At 41.3% G+C, this 17,244-nt stretch overlaps 1 pseudogene; it reads right to left on the bottom strand.

Annotated features, from left to right (window-relative positions):
* LOC121946788 overlaps positions 1-17,244 on the bottom strand; it is a 45,750-nt pseudogene that overhangs the window by 11,459 nt on the left and 17,047 nt on the right.

Here is a 17,244-nt window from a genome sequence, read left to right as displayed (position 1 = left end):
TATAAAACCAACAGTGGGCTCTAAAGTTAGACCGTTACAGTGACAGTCTGCCAGTCAACCGCTAATAACGAAAACTGGGGGCAACAACACTCACTTGTCTTTGCTGGATGCTTCGTCAATGCCCTGCGAAAAAAAAAAAACAGAGAGTGAAAATGAGACCAGAAAGCAGAGGAAGTGCCTGAAAGAGAAAGGGAGAGATTTTCATGTAGCCACAGTGCAACTGAAAAATAGACAGAGACTCAGACATCTGCACAGCTAATCCCTGAGAGCCAGACTGATGTTTTAATTAATGCTCGGAGGCTTCAAATTACAACCTCTTTGCCCCGAGGGCTCAAACCCTCTGAGATGGAAAGGACAAAAGGAGGAGGAGAGGGGGAAAATTTAGGAAAGACAAGGAAATGAGACTTGTAGCATAAAGAGAGAGAGGAAATGAGAGAGAGAGAAAAGAGAAATATTTGCAGCTGCAGCCTCGTCAGATTAGCTTCAGTAGTAAATGATGCACTGGGAATCCCTGGGAGCCCTGTTGTAACTCCTGTTTGTCTGACGGGAACAGATCAATACTTCTTCTCACGTTTCCATTGTCCCCTTTAGGCTTCACCATACATACAGTACAGTTCAGTACTCATTTGTCACCTTTAGGCACTCAAATCTGGTGGTGTAGTGGTTGTTCATGAGATGGAGGCACTACTAGATAGATGGGTGGGTTATCAAGGTGAAAGTGGGTATACTCTCCTATATAATCCAAAGGATTTTTGGCTGATAGGTGAGAAAAAGAGGTGGGTATACTGCGTATACATGTTTATACCCTCCACTACACCACTGCTCAAATTCATACATTTAGAGTCATGCTCTCAGCTTTGAGAGGCTGCATTTAGAAATGCTTAATACAAATAATAGTGCTAATATGTCATGCTAAATAAGGGATAATGCTCGACGAGGCATCCCTTGGTCCCATGGTGAGGAGGCCAGATCCACCTGACAGACAACAGAGGATAGTTTCATCCATAGAGTACATTAACTCCTTAATATGGACACCTAAAAGGGCATTGTTCTGCCTAATCCATGGTCACTTGGTATGGTATTCATATTTTTCAATCAAAATCTAAAGTTTTTCACAAGCCATAACTCAGTTTCCCTGGTAACATCCTAGCGTTTGACTAAAACCTGGAACAATCATTTAAATGTCATGAGGTTCTTATGGTACAGAAGCTTTGTTCACCACTGTAGTAAACAGGACAACCTTAGATACGACCCAACAGGAGATATTTCTAGTCTGATTAGCTCACAGAACCTCATGCTAGCAAGATTAAAAGTCAACATCATTGTATATATTTGACAAACATATAAAGTAAATAACTAAAAAAAAAATGACAGTATATTTACAGTGAACAGTCAGTTTCACAGGAACTACTTGGTAGGTGTCCTATATGAGGTATTAATGAACACCCTGCAGCCAATCATGATCAAGTATTTACCCTGACCGTGGTATATTCTATGTTCTTGGCCATTTTTAAGAAATTGAAATAAGAGTAAAAAAGCATAGATGAAGAGTTGTTGTTGTAAGTTGAGAAAAGCTCCATAAAGTTCCATAAAAGCTCATATTTGACTCTTGTGTTATTCTGTGCAGTTACCTAACAGGAGAGCTGAGGAACTTAGTTATCTTGTTGTCACATAATGAAGGCAGTGTGTGTAGGCTGCTTTTTGCATGTTGTACTTTTTTATTTGCAGCTTTGGAAGATATCTGGGTTCTTTTGTTCCTGATGTGAGATTTGGACATTGACAATGACAGCTCATACTTGTGGATTCACCATCCAATAGATCTGAAATCCTGTTAAATCAATTATCTAATGAAATTACTTACTTAATTAGCAATATAATGTTTGTGTTTGCATTCTTTGTCTTTGTTCTCTTTGACTGCAATATAGACACAGTAGTGTAAAAAAGTCTGTTTGCAAAATTACAAGCCATTGAACATTATTATTACTTGAAAGTAATACCAAGAATATAGTTCTGTGTTACATTAGCACTAAACACAAAGTGCAGCTGAGGCTCTTGAGATTGTTGTTTGTTTTATAAGCATTTGGTTTTATATCCAAGTATTGGACACTAACTAATAACTACAGTTTTGAACTGATGATAACACTAGAGGAAACCCTGCAGTATCACCAAAGTTTTTACAGTCCATCCTGTGGGGGATATGATGTCTATAATGATTCAGAAGGACACTGCCATCCCTACAGCCCTGTGTGACTGCTTTCAGAGATTTTATGAGAAAAAAGGAAGTTAGTATCAAATGTATTTGATAGAAAGTTGTGCTTTGATAATGGGACTCTGACCTTTAATAAACACATAAAAGAAAAATCTAATATTAACAGCTTTTCTGAAGAAAATATATTTGTGATTTGACTTCAGAAAGTGGAGATGGGGACACAAGAATATTGTCAGATCAGATATAGACAACAAGAAGAACAGGTGCTGTGCGTTCAGCTAAGTGCTCCCTGTGTGTATCTCACCATCTGCCTGAAGACTTTGGACTCCTTGGTTCTGGAGAAGGATCTGTCAGGCACCCAGCGTGGCATCAGTCCCTCGGCAGAATTCGCACGTGCTCGCTGCATCTTGGCCATCATGGCTTTCTCCTCTTTCTGGAAGTGAAGAAATGCCACCAGAGTGACAAACAAGGTCTTCTATACCTGGTGACGAGCTATTATATTGTTTGTGTGAAAAATGGCACTAGTGTGACGTTCTGAAGAGTTCAACCACGTAATAAAGGACATGTGTGTGTGTGTGTGTGTGTGTGTGTGTGTGTGTGTGTGTGTGCATGAGCAAAGCAACACTACAGTATCTGAACGGGGACTACGAGGTTGAGCCGGGTTTTGGAGGAGAGAGGAATGCTTACCTAAAGGAGAACAACATTGAAACCTTTTTAGTGCTGGGCTGCAGCCAAAAGAGGGTTAGGGCACAGTCTCTCACACACACACACACACACACACACACACACACACACACACACACACACACACACACATGTCCTTTATTACGTGGTTGAACTCTTCAGAACGTCACACTAGTGCCATTTTTCACACAAACAATATAATAGCTCGTCACCAGGTATAGAAGACCTTGTTTGTCACTCTGGTGGCCCTTCCCTCAGCCTCCATTTGATTGGCGAGCGTCACGTCGTTGGACCAGACGTCAAACTGCCACTTACGTAGGCCCAGCACCCCACAGTGAACACGGCCGCTGTGAATGCCCACCCGCATGTTCACATTAACACCCGTCACCTCTCTCACCAGCCTGCAGATGCACACGCACACACACACACACACACACACACACACACACACACACACACACACACACACACACACAGGGAAACAAGACTGTCAAAAAACTAGTGTCACCTTCAGGTTCACAGTTTCACTTTTACACCCCGTGCTGCATAAACAAAGCAAGAAATCTCAACTTAACCTTCACTGGAATATCACTAAGTGACTGTAAGGATGTGTGCTGTTGTTTTGAGAGTGCTGATCTTTATGTTTCATTGTGTGTTTGACTCACGAGATGGCCTCAATCATGTCTACTCCCATCTCCACACAGCAGTGGGCGTGGTCAGCCCGGGGCTCAGGCAGCCCTGATACACAGTAGTAACAGTCTCCGAGGGATTTTAATACGCAGGCAGTGGTTCTCCTGTACAGCAAGAACACACACACACACACACACACACACACACACACACACACACACAACACACACACACACACACACACACACACACACACACACACACAGAAGGATGTTCATGTCAAATGTGGAGCTTCTCATACATAATTTAGATGACTCATAAGTCTCAGCATAGTCTAATTGATGTTTAACACAATGCCTAAGAAAGCCCCCCCCCACCCCCCACCCCCACGAACAAGTACATCATGTTGGCTTTGTCATACAGACTGTACGGTTACATAAGAAACAGTGGCTCAAAGTTCTGCTGTGAAAATGGCAGCGGCAGGTTGTCAGTGCTCACCGAGGCCAACTTGTCAAAGCGGGCAAACAGCTCGTTCAGCGTCATGACAAGCTCCTGCGCCGTACACTGAGACGCCAGGCTGGTGAAACCCTCGATGTCCGCAAACAGTATGCTGCAGGAGAGGTGATGGGTTGGTATATGGAGAGGGTGAGGGTCAACAAAAAAGACACACAGGAGAGGGAAGACAAAGGAGACAGAGAATGAGATCAATCAATAATCAGTATAAAGTTAGTTAGCATGGTCTAGTGCCTCCCTCCCTCCTCACTGTCCAGCTGCCATGTGAGCAGGGGAGGGAGAAAGGCAGACATTTGTTTAGCTCTGGCTCTCATCATTTAGGCCAATGTAGGTCACCTCCTCCAGCCCGTCCCTCTCAGAACACCACCCCCCGTCCCCCTGTCTGCATGCCTTTCATTGCTAACTTTTGATAGTTATGAAAGGCGAGGATAAACAACACCGCAGACATTCGCAGAGTTCCAGCTGAAGGCGACAGATGGCGCTGATGGTCCCATGAGGTCATCCACTTAGGGACAACTGGCCCTTAATTTCATCTCCCACCCTGACTGAGTCTGTGAGCCATGATGCAATAGATTATCTTTAAAGGGTCAGTTTGACACTCACCCCTGGTGTTATCTAGCCATGTAGTGGATGTTGTTTTGGCCTGCAGTTTTTCTTTTATCTGATCAAGTTCTGAGATGTTTTTGTTTCTGCTGTCACTTTAACAGCTTTCTGCTGTAAAATGAGTCCCAAAGAAAACTCACAGCGCTGTATGAGAATTACATAGATCGAATGGTTTGTTGTTTCTGGAGACAAATGCAGAATTTTATGCTGCTGTAGAATTTTTGTGATTTTCAGTTATGTGAGCACCACAAAAAAAATAATCACCTCCATTTTACTTTGTGGCAGCAAAAGATAAAAGAGACATAAGCTGAAAATACAACCAAAATCTCCTACATGGCCAGATATTACTTGGAATAAAGTGAGAGACTTTTTTCTGTAGTTCGGATGACCTGACCCGTTTTAGGAGCAGCGTTCAGGATTTAGTAGCATCTAATGGTGAGGACTGCAGGCTGCAACCAGCTGAAACTCCTCCTGTTTGTCAAGCATGACCTCCCAGTTAGGCTTTTTTCAGTGTTTATTGTTTAGGAGGTTTGTACTGAGAGCCAAATTATCTGCAGAAGTCTCTCCCTCTCCAACAAAACTGAATAAAGCAGTTTCATGTTACATAGCAATGGTTCTCTTCACAGTATTTGGCTCATTGCTGCCCAGCACCTGTCAATGGGTGCTCACTTTTTTCAGATCAAGACGTCCAGGAGATTTTCACCAATAACTAAATTATGCAAAGGTCTCTTTCTCGCCAAAAAAAAGTAGACCCTGTGATTTCTATCCTGGGCTAGTCCTAGACATTTGGTGACCCTAGGGAGATTTGGTTTATCACATGCTGTGACCTCACAAGGCACAGAGCTAACATATGTGTTGTAATGATTGGTTTAAACACATAATGCTGCATAAATGTTAGTGATTACTAACAGCAATCTTGGAGAGGAGAGAACAGTTTACAGTAAGTTACCAGATTGTTGTTCAATCTGGTAAACATTTTTTAAGACCAGAAGGGCAGTTCATTACCGTTCATTAAACAATGGGGCCCACCTTGATACAAACGCGAATCATGGACCTTGTGTAATTTGCAAAATCTGCAAAACAACTTCCATAGTGAGCATTGGGCTGCCCAGCTCTGCTTGTGGGACATTTTCATGCACTTTTGGTGGCCCTGTGCTGACAAGCAGCTGTTTAATTCACTTACGCATCAAGCCTCTGTTGAAACTGTTAAAAACACTGAATAAAACAGTTTCATGTTACAAATCAGTGTTTTTGCCATGCTGTTTAGCTTGTGGCAGAGGGGCTGCAAACTATGGCTATACCATGAAAACGTGAAGGGCACCTACCTAGAGCCAGTGTTTGATCCCATTCTGGGCTACTGTAGAAACATGGCAAAAAAGGACCTTCTCCCTAAGGTTACAAAAAACAATGATTCTTGATTTCAGCTGATTGTAAACTATAACCTAAATCTAATCTAAATTATGTGTTAAGTCACACCCAGAATAAACAAGTTTGTGTTACTGATAATAAACAGATAAGCATCAGGAGGGTATATGGACAGACCATGACATATACCAAAAAAGGGCTATTTTGAACAGTAGTGATGAAAACAACCCGGTCAGAAAACATTATTAACAGATTTAGTTGATGTCTAGTTTTGGAGCTTTTTCAAAAATTACCTGGAAATCATTCTGGGACAAATACAGCAGGTCACAAACTTGTGTTACATTTGGATAATGGATTGCTCCTGTAAGTTTACACCTTAGTAGAGCAGCTGTGTTGCAACAGATTGTTCCACTAAGTGCATCACCTGCACCTATTTGGGTCACCTCTAATATGAGATCGCTGTTGCAACCTCGTTTTAATGTCCCCTACCACCATCACCACCGCAACCCGAACAGCACTAGCTGGGCTCAACAGCAGGCTAATGGATGGAGAGTTTCTATCACCTGTTTAGTTCTGAGTTATTCAGACTCAGAGGGTGAAATCCAGCGGTGAAAGCTGAGACAGGGGGCCAGCAAACTTGAGGTCTGCCTCCCATCATTTTCTACAGAAAGCACAGCAGTGTGCCTAAGTCAATATCGTTACTGCAGCTGGTGCTGTCAGTGTCAATAAACAACAACATGCATAATACATGCTGTCAGGGAAATAGCTGTTGGAGTGACTCTGTAACTGACACATCAGTCAGTGGAGTGAGGTCAAAGCCACTGTGATAGCTGCGATCGCAGAGTATACAAGCACTCTCTCTGACATCCTCCTGAGTGTGTTTCAGTGCAGCTGTGTGGAAACATGTATGTGTATCTGTGTGTTTTTACCTAACATTGTCATGTTTTTGGATGTAGATCTTGTGGAACATCATATCTTCTTTCTTGGCATTGATATCAGCCTTCATCTCCATGGCAACGTGCCTTGGCAGCACTGAAAGCAGTAGGCGCTCCTGAGAGAGAGACAGAGAGAGAGAGAGCCCATTCATTTTCATCAGTTTCTACTGTTAAGAATGCTCAGTGAGTCACCCTGCCTCGTTGGCATCTGCGTGGGAACGTGTTAGTCAAATAGAGAGGAGTGGAGATACGTGTTATACTTCAGAGCATATTGTTGACCTCAAAAACTGAGACAAAAAATTTGACTGGAAAATGGAGACACCCATTTGTTGCTCTTTTGCATTCATGTGTTTCGTTTTCCTACGGGACGCAGCCATGACTGCCTCCCTCAATTATTTGCTTGAGCATGCATGTGTCTGTGTGTGTGTCTGTGTGTGCACATATGTGTACCTGCTGCTGGTTTTCCCTCTGCAGGTACAGTCTGGCCTGGATATATCCTCTGGTCTCCTGGAAGGCTTGTCTCTGGGAGACTTCAGCAGGGTAGTGGGTACAGATCCCGATCATGTTAGTGCACAGGAAGATCACCACGTTGGCACTGATCTGTAAAAACACACACAAGACAGTATGTACATGTCACATCACGAGAATACAGTGAACTCTGCCTGACCTGGGTGAGGTCAATGAAGGAAAATTGATAACACTCTGTGTCATAGGATTTACTGTGAGGAGAAAAATTCCTCAAACGTCTGAGGGGCCATTAGATGTGATCTGGTTAGAGATGATGAGCGTGGCCTCGTGGTTGCTCTGCAAGAGGACATTCTCCACACGTTGTGCTCTGAACGGCAGATAGGAAGCCCAGAGGGTTCAATGTGATGCATGACTGGGGACACGTGACACGTGGGTCAGTGTACTTTCAGAAAATGAAAAAAAAAGGAAAAAAATAAAATTAAGTGGCATTTCTAGTCTGTATATTCTTTTTCTGAACCCCCCGAAATGGCTTGTTTTCCACTTTTGATTCTGACATGGAAATCAGATAACTAGGTTTTTTGTTTTCCTTTCTGTTTCTGAAAGGGAAATTCAAAGACCGAAAAGTACACTGACCCCATGTGTCACTCCAGTTTTTGTTCTACTTGAGCTTAAAGTTTATGAAGCCTTTTATGTTGTGTGTATGGAATAAACTCAAAAGGGAAAAACAGGAAACAGATTCATCCAGCATGGAAAGACTTTCTGAGAACAAAAAACAGATGATACGAGCCTGCAAAGCAGATTTTTCTTGTCCAAATGGAGCAATTTAAAATAGCATAAAGCAGTAAAGAGACATATTCTTATTTGAATTTACAGCTTTCAATGGCAGTGAGAAACAGAAGCAGCCATTAATGTAACTTGTGTACATTGCACAGTGAGGGATGTTGGTTGAAACCAACTGCAAAACAGCATTATCTGTGGCTTGAGTAAATGAAGTTTAGATATAGTGTACAGTTAGCTTTGTGGGGTCATCGACCTTAAAAACATTCCTCTGCAGCCTCTTTCTGTGCGTCCCTGTGTGTTTATGGATGCGTGTGTTGAGTCTGTGTAAGTCTGTTAGTGATTTCTCTTCTCACTCGTCTGCAGCCAAGACCGAACATCAGAAACAGAGCCTTGAGCTCTGGACTTCCCCTCTGCTACGAAACACACATGCATGCATGCGCGCGCACACACACATGCTCAGAAACACACTCAAGCCTGGGAAAGTCACTTGACCCATGACCAGAGTGCAGAGTGCTTCCTCTTAAGATGATGTCATCAATAATGAGAAAAAGATACGCAGAGAAGACACACATAAATTCTGTGTTTCAATTAGTCTAAATAACAACGTTATGATTAAACTGGAGGACATGAAAAGCCTCATCACCACTACCAACATTTCTGAGACACGGCTGGTATGTTGCCAAACCACTATGTGTCTGTGTGCGTGTTTGTGAGTTGTGTTTATGAGAAAGACGCCAGAGGAGAGATGGATAACTGCAGATAGAGGATGATTATCAGTATGAATGCATACACTGCATATTTTCATGAATGTGTCTTCGTGCTTTTAAAAAATAAGAGGAGTGGTAAACTACCAGCTTTAGATCCACACAAAGATTAAAGACTGATTCTTCAACTGTTTTTGATTTTTTTTGATGTTTTGGATTTTTGTGATCCCTGTCAAAAATAAGAAAAACAAAAACACTTTCCTTTTAATTTTTGTCAGACGTACTTTCCTCTGAGAGGAATATACAAAAATTAAATGATAGAGCAGTCATTATTTGTATTACATAAAACATGGACTTTTATGTGTGTTTTTGCTATATTCCCTTTCTCCCTGAGCCAGACTCTGCTTATATTTAAATTCAATACTGATCATATGTTAGCTTCAAATACAAGTGACACATAAATACCACGTTTAATGAAATGTATCATTTGTCATAAGATATATTAGTGAGTTGATAAGGTTTTCAGTGAAAAACCCTTCCCTTCATCCTTCTCAGACAACTTCTCATTATTTTACTCAATTATTATTTATGAAAAATGTACTCTTAGTGGTGCAAATTTTGTTATGATGACCCTTAATTTAATTAACGGTTAATGTTATTATAGATTCTGTAAAGCGGTGTGATACATGCATAGTGAAAAGTTCCTGTGCTGTTGTGCTTTACACCAGCACTCCTGACCTATCAAATTGCTTGTTCGAAACTAACTGTTGCATAATAGCACTTTATAAAAGTAGTCTTTTTTCATAAAGAGAACACCTGTCCCTGTGCATAATGTTAATTCAGAGAGGTTTATTTCGAGAGTCTGTATAGTTGGTGACCACAGCAATAGTCATGTGACAGGATGGCTGGAGGACAGTTAGCTCCATGGAGGGAACTGAAATAAGCAGAAATTAAGTTGTTTTCGTCAAATCAGGAATATGTTCACCGGCTGTCATTACTACAACACCTCATATTTCATTTGAATGTATAACAAATAAAAAAAAACATTATAAATTGTATACTTTGTGTATATAAAATACTAACACTTAAATCATAGACTGAATGAGTAAAGCTACTGTGATTGCATACATTGTTTTGTGGACTGTTGTTTTGAAGCCTCGAGTGTGGCAGTTCAGCTTCGCCATCTTGGTTTTTTGGAGCCAGAAGTGACCATATTTGGCGCTGTGGAGATGCGAGGGGTAGACTGTAGCTACGCCTCCAAGACAACCCATCACTCAAGCAGCCCCGCCCTTAAATACACGTACATTTTGGACTTACTAAAATGTAAATGGGTTAGTAATTTAAAAAAAATCACCTCCCATACTGTTGTCTTAAATGTTAAAATTAGCTTTAGAGACCAAAACCATTTTTTTGTACCAGGCTGTAAACATGTTAATTTCTGTTGTAAAGTTGGGGCATGTTAACATGGAGGTCTTTAGTGATTTTTTAGTGTTTTGGACTCAGCCTCAAGTGGCTGTTAGAGGAACTGCAGCTTTTGGCAATTCTGCATTTGCTTCATCTCTTAGCTTTGGAGTTTGCCGTTTAATTAAAATGGACATTAACAAGCTAGCATGAGATTTTTTAAAATAAAATATGACAAATGTCATTTCCATCACTTTGTTTACTGTATAAACATATGGTAATGGAAATGACAGTGCTATATCACTGAAAATATTGTATCAACATATATGTGTTAGATATTCTAAAAGTTTCAAACCAAAATGGACCATAGCTTAAGAGAGACCATAAAACGAAAGTGCACTAAAACAAACTCGTAGCGTGATGGCAGGCTGTTTGGGCCGTGCACCAAAGATGAGGTTTACACTGTAAACACAAGGACTCGCCCTGTGTTGTCACAACAAGACAGAGACAATCTAACAACCTGTGCTAGAAACACAACACCATCACCGCAGGACAGTGGCCGGCAGACTCCACTGTTTACTCGCAGAGAGAGTTGAAGGAAGCTTCCTATTCCATCTGAAAACAAATGGCCAAACTAGATTAGAAGCACCGGTAAGCAAAAATAAACACACTGATGGTTCGCAGGTGCAGAAGCAAACATGCTTTTGATGTATTGGGTAAATACTAATCCCTGATTTAGTTGATGCAGGCAGAGAGCAACATTATTCAGGGAAATAACAGAGGAGCAACCAGAACGCATCCTCATTTTTTATTTCTGAGGGATATACAGTACATGCAGGCGGGTTCTTCAAACAGGTTTTCAGGAACAAACACTTTTTTCTGAACTCCTTAATGATGGATGACAGAGAATTTCTGATTCCAACTGTCAGTCAACTTTCAAAGATTCAGATCAAAGCTGTCAGGAGGTGTGAGATGTCTCATCACCAGGGTATTGAAGATCAGGTGTGAGGACCTACAAAGAATATCCACTCTTGTTTTTTCACGGCTGGTTGAGCAATTGTTCCTTAAGTGCAACATTTAATTTGTGCTGTAATGTCACTCAATGAGCGATTAGCCTGTTGTGTTCAGAAATCAATGACAGGTCAGAGCTTCCTGATAAGCTCTGCGTTGTAATGTTATAGACCACCAATAGAGACCTGACACTGGTCTTGAAGGGACCCTGATATAACCTGATCGTATTAATCCCAAACAGATGGCCCTGAACACAGCAAGCCAGATAACATGTTTAAGTGGCCTGTCTGAGATACAGGGCCACCTGCAGTTCCCAGGACCACGCTTCTCAGCAGCACACTCAATTTACATTCAGCCAATTCAGCTTCCCATGTGAGCAAGACATTCCTATCAAATTGATTTAGAGAGTTTGGCAACAAGCATACTGTGTGCTTGAACGCAGCTTAAAGGCCCCACATTCGGGATTTTTTGGATTTTTCACAACCCTTTGAAACCTCAGCCAATTGGCTTTAAGTGTTTCAAAAACATGGAAAAAGGGAAATGAGCAACTTAATAAGAAATTGCCAAAAAATAGCAGAAAATTGGTTAAAAAAAAAAAAAAAGTAAAATTACCTAAAATAATCAAGAAAAAAGGCAAAAGAATATAAAACATGAAATGACCCGTGAAAAAGTTTAAACATTTTTTTAGATAAATAAAAATAATATATGTTTACTGTACCCTAATTTATATATTTTATAATTAATGTAAACAAAATTTTCTTGATATTTTTGGGGATTTTTTTTTTTTTCTGGAATTTGCAAAACATTTCATGCCATGTTGCAGATTGCCTTTTCCCACCATATTTTCAAAAAATAAATAATATCAATTTTGCTCATGTTTCAAAGGTTTAAATGCTTGTGAAAGGAAAACTGATGCTGATCCAGTGTTTAAATGGTTGACAGATAAAGAAACAGTAGTGCAGTGGTAGCATGGACACACGATTATCTGCAAATGTGACGCCAATGTGAGAGCAGCATCTATTGAAAATCCCCCAAATATGAGCAGGTGCGGTACTTCAGGGTGAGCATTATTAGAGCTGAACAACAATTGAATGACTGCTTCTTGAATGATGGCTCAATATAACAGCCTGATAGCTCTGAATAGGTGAAACTAAAGTGTGGGGAAACATGACGAACAACGCTCGCGTTAATGCCAAGTTATGCCAAGTCACAACACGGTCTGGAGATTAGAGGAAAAAGCATTCACAGAGGCTTTTGAATAAACCTTGTGTGTGAGCTACGCATGTGTGTGACTCCTTTTGGACTGGCGGCTCTTTGATCCTGACGCTTGTTGTGTCTGTTGCTGCACTTATATCACCCAGGCCTGCAAATCCAGCACAGACCCACAGCCGCTCTGACACTCTCCAAACAGTAATGTGGTGTAAAGAGCCCAGTAGAAGCTCCTCTTCATTAGCGCGCTGCCTCTCTTTATAACCGCTAAGCTGGACTTAGAGTATCTCCCACTGATGTCTCCTGACCATTCTTCCTCCAGACTTTTGGCTCTAAAAGACGAGCCTCGCTCGACATTTACTTAAGCAGGAACCTCTTGGCGGTGAAGTTAAAAGGAGTCCAAACATTGGCTTATAAGGCACAGCTCCCGGCAAGGTGCTTTATAAAGTAAGGCAGACGGATAACATGTTAAAGAACAACTGAAGGAAGGGGATGGAAAAGATTTTGGCTTGGCAAGCACACAGAAAATCCATTCTGTCTTTAATAATATCCCACTGGACAACTCCATCACGCACAGGCAGGCTGGAATGTACTTGTGCATGAATCAGGTTTCACACCTGGGCCAATTCATTCATAGGCAAAAGCTGTGCTGATACATATTAATCAATACGTTTCCATGATGTTTAAGCCTGCAGCACAGTGGCAACTGTAAAAGTGTTTCTTTTATTCTTTTAAGGTTCAGCTTGTCTGTGAGCAGAGCTGACGAGATTACATGTTCATGAATCTGGAGCTAATATTAACTCCTGTAACAATACAGTGAGAGGTGGTAAACTAAGAGCTGATAACCACAGATATGATATACTGTCACTTCTTGAATAAAGGCATTGTCCATCACGTAATCAGTGTTTGGATTTATTCAGGAGTATTTGAAAAGGCCTGCAATGAAAAATAAATTCAGATATCCCACAAACCCAGAGCTCCACTAAAGCCAAAGTTTAAACTCTAAAAGGCCAGAGTGCTACAACCCATAAGTCAACACACTGACTCTGGGGACCCTGACTGCTGTTGACTCTTCAGCACATGACCTTTGATAGGCATCTGGAGCTTTTAAAATGTCCTACAGAGATGGACGTCAAAGCCCAGTCGCACACTGCTGATCATAGCCTGAAAAGATAACATGTGGTACCAGAGTGGTAAAAATAGACAATACTATGAGACTTTGTTGCACCAGTGCGGATCTAATCAGGGGTTACTATAATGTGTAATTACTGACATGAGGAAGAGGCCATTCCTTATAAAGATAAATGTTGCACAGGGGTGGGGGTGCCTGTCTGTGCCATCTTGGCTCGCTGCCATCTGGAATCAGAGCTTTGTTTTTGTCATGGCCTGGGCCAAACCAAAATTGGTCTCAGGCGACCAGTGAGGCCACGAAGTAATCTTTGTGAAACGCTGAAGCAAATTCCACCAAGCTAAATAGAGCTGGACCCAGGCCGCACATCTGTCAGAAAAAAACAGATCCCGAATTAATACTTGCACATAAATGCTGTCCAAACATGAGGAAAAATCTCCCAGCGATTCTGGAATTACTGACTAAAACAAACTGCAACCAACAGCTCAAACTGCCCACTCCACTTTTCTAATTTGACCAACAAACTTTTCCTCAAATCAAAAGATTATGATGCTCATTTATCCTTCTGGTTCAATATCTCGACCTTCAGTTTACTCTCGACTGGCTTTAGTTCAAAAGTTCCAGTGAGGACAATATGTGTCTGGCTGGCCCTGATTTTATTTCTCCTGACACTGAATGTACCTGTAGAGCCTGAAGACAGCCAAGACAAAAGACTGAACACAAACAGAGGACTTACTGGCCTCAGAGGGAAAAAATGACAGTGAGTAGAGGGGAAGGACTTTTGGTAAAACAGTTCACATGTATGAGATTCTTTGTTGTTGTAGTTACACTGACATTTGAGAGCTTTGAACGAGGCCGCTCCCTAAAACACAAGCAGCAGGGTCACATGAGCTCACGTTTTAGCCTCATATTCACTTTCTTGTAGGACATTTATTATTTGTCTGTCTTCCGTCTATTCCCTGTGAACTAGAGGGACAGCCACAAAATAATCTCACATTAAATTAGTGCGCAACCTCAAGTTGTTCAAGTAGTTCCAGGCTTATATGCACGTTGAGTGATCGCTGCTTCAACAAACATTCATTCTGTTTTACATTCAGCTGCAGATAGCACTTATTTCACTAGCTGATAAATTGTTTGGTTAATTTAAGAAAAATAGTGATAACTGTTTCATCAAAATTTCCCAGGCTCCCAAGGGAAAATTTTAAATAGCTTGTTATGTCTGACCAACAGTTCAAACCGCTAGAATCTTTAATCACACAGTAAGATCCAGAAAAGCAGCAACCGGGAGTTTGAGAACATTGGGCATTTTTTTGTGAATAGATTGTTCATCATTGAATATGATTGTTTCATTTCTAAGGGATGGAGGCTAATATTTAAGTACTGGCCACACAGGCCACTAAACCTCTAACTTGGGAGGCTAAAGTACATTTTTGGTGACCCAAATGTAAACTTTACGGAGAAAAGCCAATTTAATACAGCCCTCCTTGACTGTAAGACTTCAATGAATTACATTAACATTATAAAAACATAAACGTATGTATATAAATTGGAAAGATCTTTGTAAACATATGGTACTCTATCAGTCTCTTAGCTCACAGTCTATTTTTCAAACACCCCTCCCCCTCTATGCCTGTTTCATATATGCTCTCCATCGCTCCCTCCTTTCCACCAGCACCGTGCCTGAGTCATGTCTGCAATAAAAACATTACACAAAGCAGTAAAAAAACCTATAATAAGTACTTTAAACTGCAGTCTCCTTTGTCAATATACATTGGCAATCCCACTTTCCAAAACTTTCATTGCTGTTTTTTTTTTCATCCATCTCTGTGTTTCTTGTTCTTCTGTAAGGGCCCTGACACACCAAGCCGACAGTCTGCCATTGGTCAATGTTAGGCAGTCTTTGACTGTTTGTTACCATTGCAGTGTGTCCCACACTGCTGGCATTAGTCAGCTCTTGTTGGCTTTTTTTTCATCCATTCAGCATGTTGAATTTGCGTCAGAGACAGCGGAGCCAGAGCCCATCAGTGAGGGAAATCACTATGATTCGCAGTTCAGCTCAGTTCACGTCAGAAACACAGAGGTGAGGAAAGCAAACAAACTGCTTAAGTGAAGATAAAGAGGGATCAAAACAAATAAATGTTATCTTAGATAAGATAATTTGTTTTTAGCCACTGAGCTCTTCAGCAGAAACAACTTTTTCTAAAATCATGTAAACGCACTGATAGAGAGACACAGACTTGAGAGACCCGGTGCCAACAGAGTAACACTGTGTGGCCATGGCAGTGGGCCATGGTTAATACAGGACTCTCACTCTATTTTACTAGATAGATGAATTAATTGATTTTTTTCCATAGCAACAGTACAAATAGAATATCACTACAGTGGTGGGAGCAGTAGTAGTATGAGTAGTAGCATTAGTAACAGCACCAACAGGTGTCCACTGTCTTTTCCTCATTAAAATAATGATTCAACAGTTGAAATGTATTAATTAACACATATTAGTACAAAAACATCAGATGCAAAGCTGTGCAGATGAGAGAACCAGTGTCTGTGTGTCAGTGGTCTTGGCTGCTCAGTGGTCCGGGGTCAGAGTTTGGCTGGACAGACTGAGGGAGTGGGATGGGGGGTGAAGAGGAAGGAGTGGGCAGGACTGGACACAACACCCTCCTCCCAGCTGTGTCCTCACTAACCCCTCACATCCTGCCCACTCACAACCTCCCAGGCACAGCTGCAATTACCGCGCGGCGGCTGCATGAACACAAGATTTGGTTAATTAGCTTAACAAACCAACCAGCCGACCAGCCCCATTCACTCCTCTGTTGGCTGCTCACGCTGATTTTAACAGTGTGAGGGAGTCCAGACCTTGAACTGTGTGACTGTGAGCTAAACATCCAGGAATTCCCATTTCAGCTGCTATTGCCTCCATCTCCTTTTAAGCACAATGCACAACATGATCCCAAGGACACCATTTTATGTTGACAGAGACTAATTTGACACGAATACTATGAGATAATTCTAAAATGGGAAAATGTCTGCTGGTGACCAGAGCATGTTTTTTGTTCTTTTAGCTAGACTGTCTTTAAATACAGAGCAACAGAATTAAGTGTGGGAGCATTAAGCTACATTAAATGAGTGTGTGTGTGGGCCAGATGCTGAAGCTCCAATAAAAACATGTCCAGTTCTCTGTCCAGTTATATAAGCATCTGCTAACATTCATTACACTGTTTTAACCGCTGTCCTACCCTGCTCTAACTCCTCAACCATACACAATATTGACTTTTACTACAAAGTATACAGATCAATACGGGTACAAAAACAACAGGTTATAGTTTAAACAGCAGAAACACGAGAACAGTTAGGTAACTGCTTCAACTCAAGTTTTGGTTTCAATGAGCCGCTCGGTCGAGGATGAGCCGATACGGAGCTCATGCATGCAACACATCCGCCTCCTGGGCAAAAAAAGACACATGTGACATGTTTGCGAAGCTTGATACTACAAAAGCGTATCACAGGAATAAAAGCACAGGTGTTGAATTTCAATACATGGTTTGAAAACTACAAGCTAAACTGCTTCTGTGTATGTGTCAGTTTTACAGCCTTTTG

Source organism: Plectropomus leopardus, chromosome 8 (genome assembly GCF_008729295.1).
Source record: "Plectropomus leopardus isolate mb chromosome 8, YSFRI_Pleo_2.0, whole genome shotgun sequence".
NCBI lineage: Eukaryota > Metazoa > Chordata > Actinopteri > Perciformes > Serranidae > Plectropomus > Plectropomus leopardus.
Note: the sequence above shows the minus strand (reverse complement) of the source record. Positions and strands in the feature narration are given on the sequence as shown.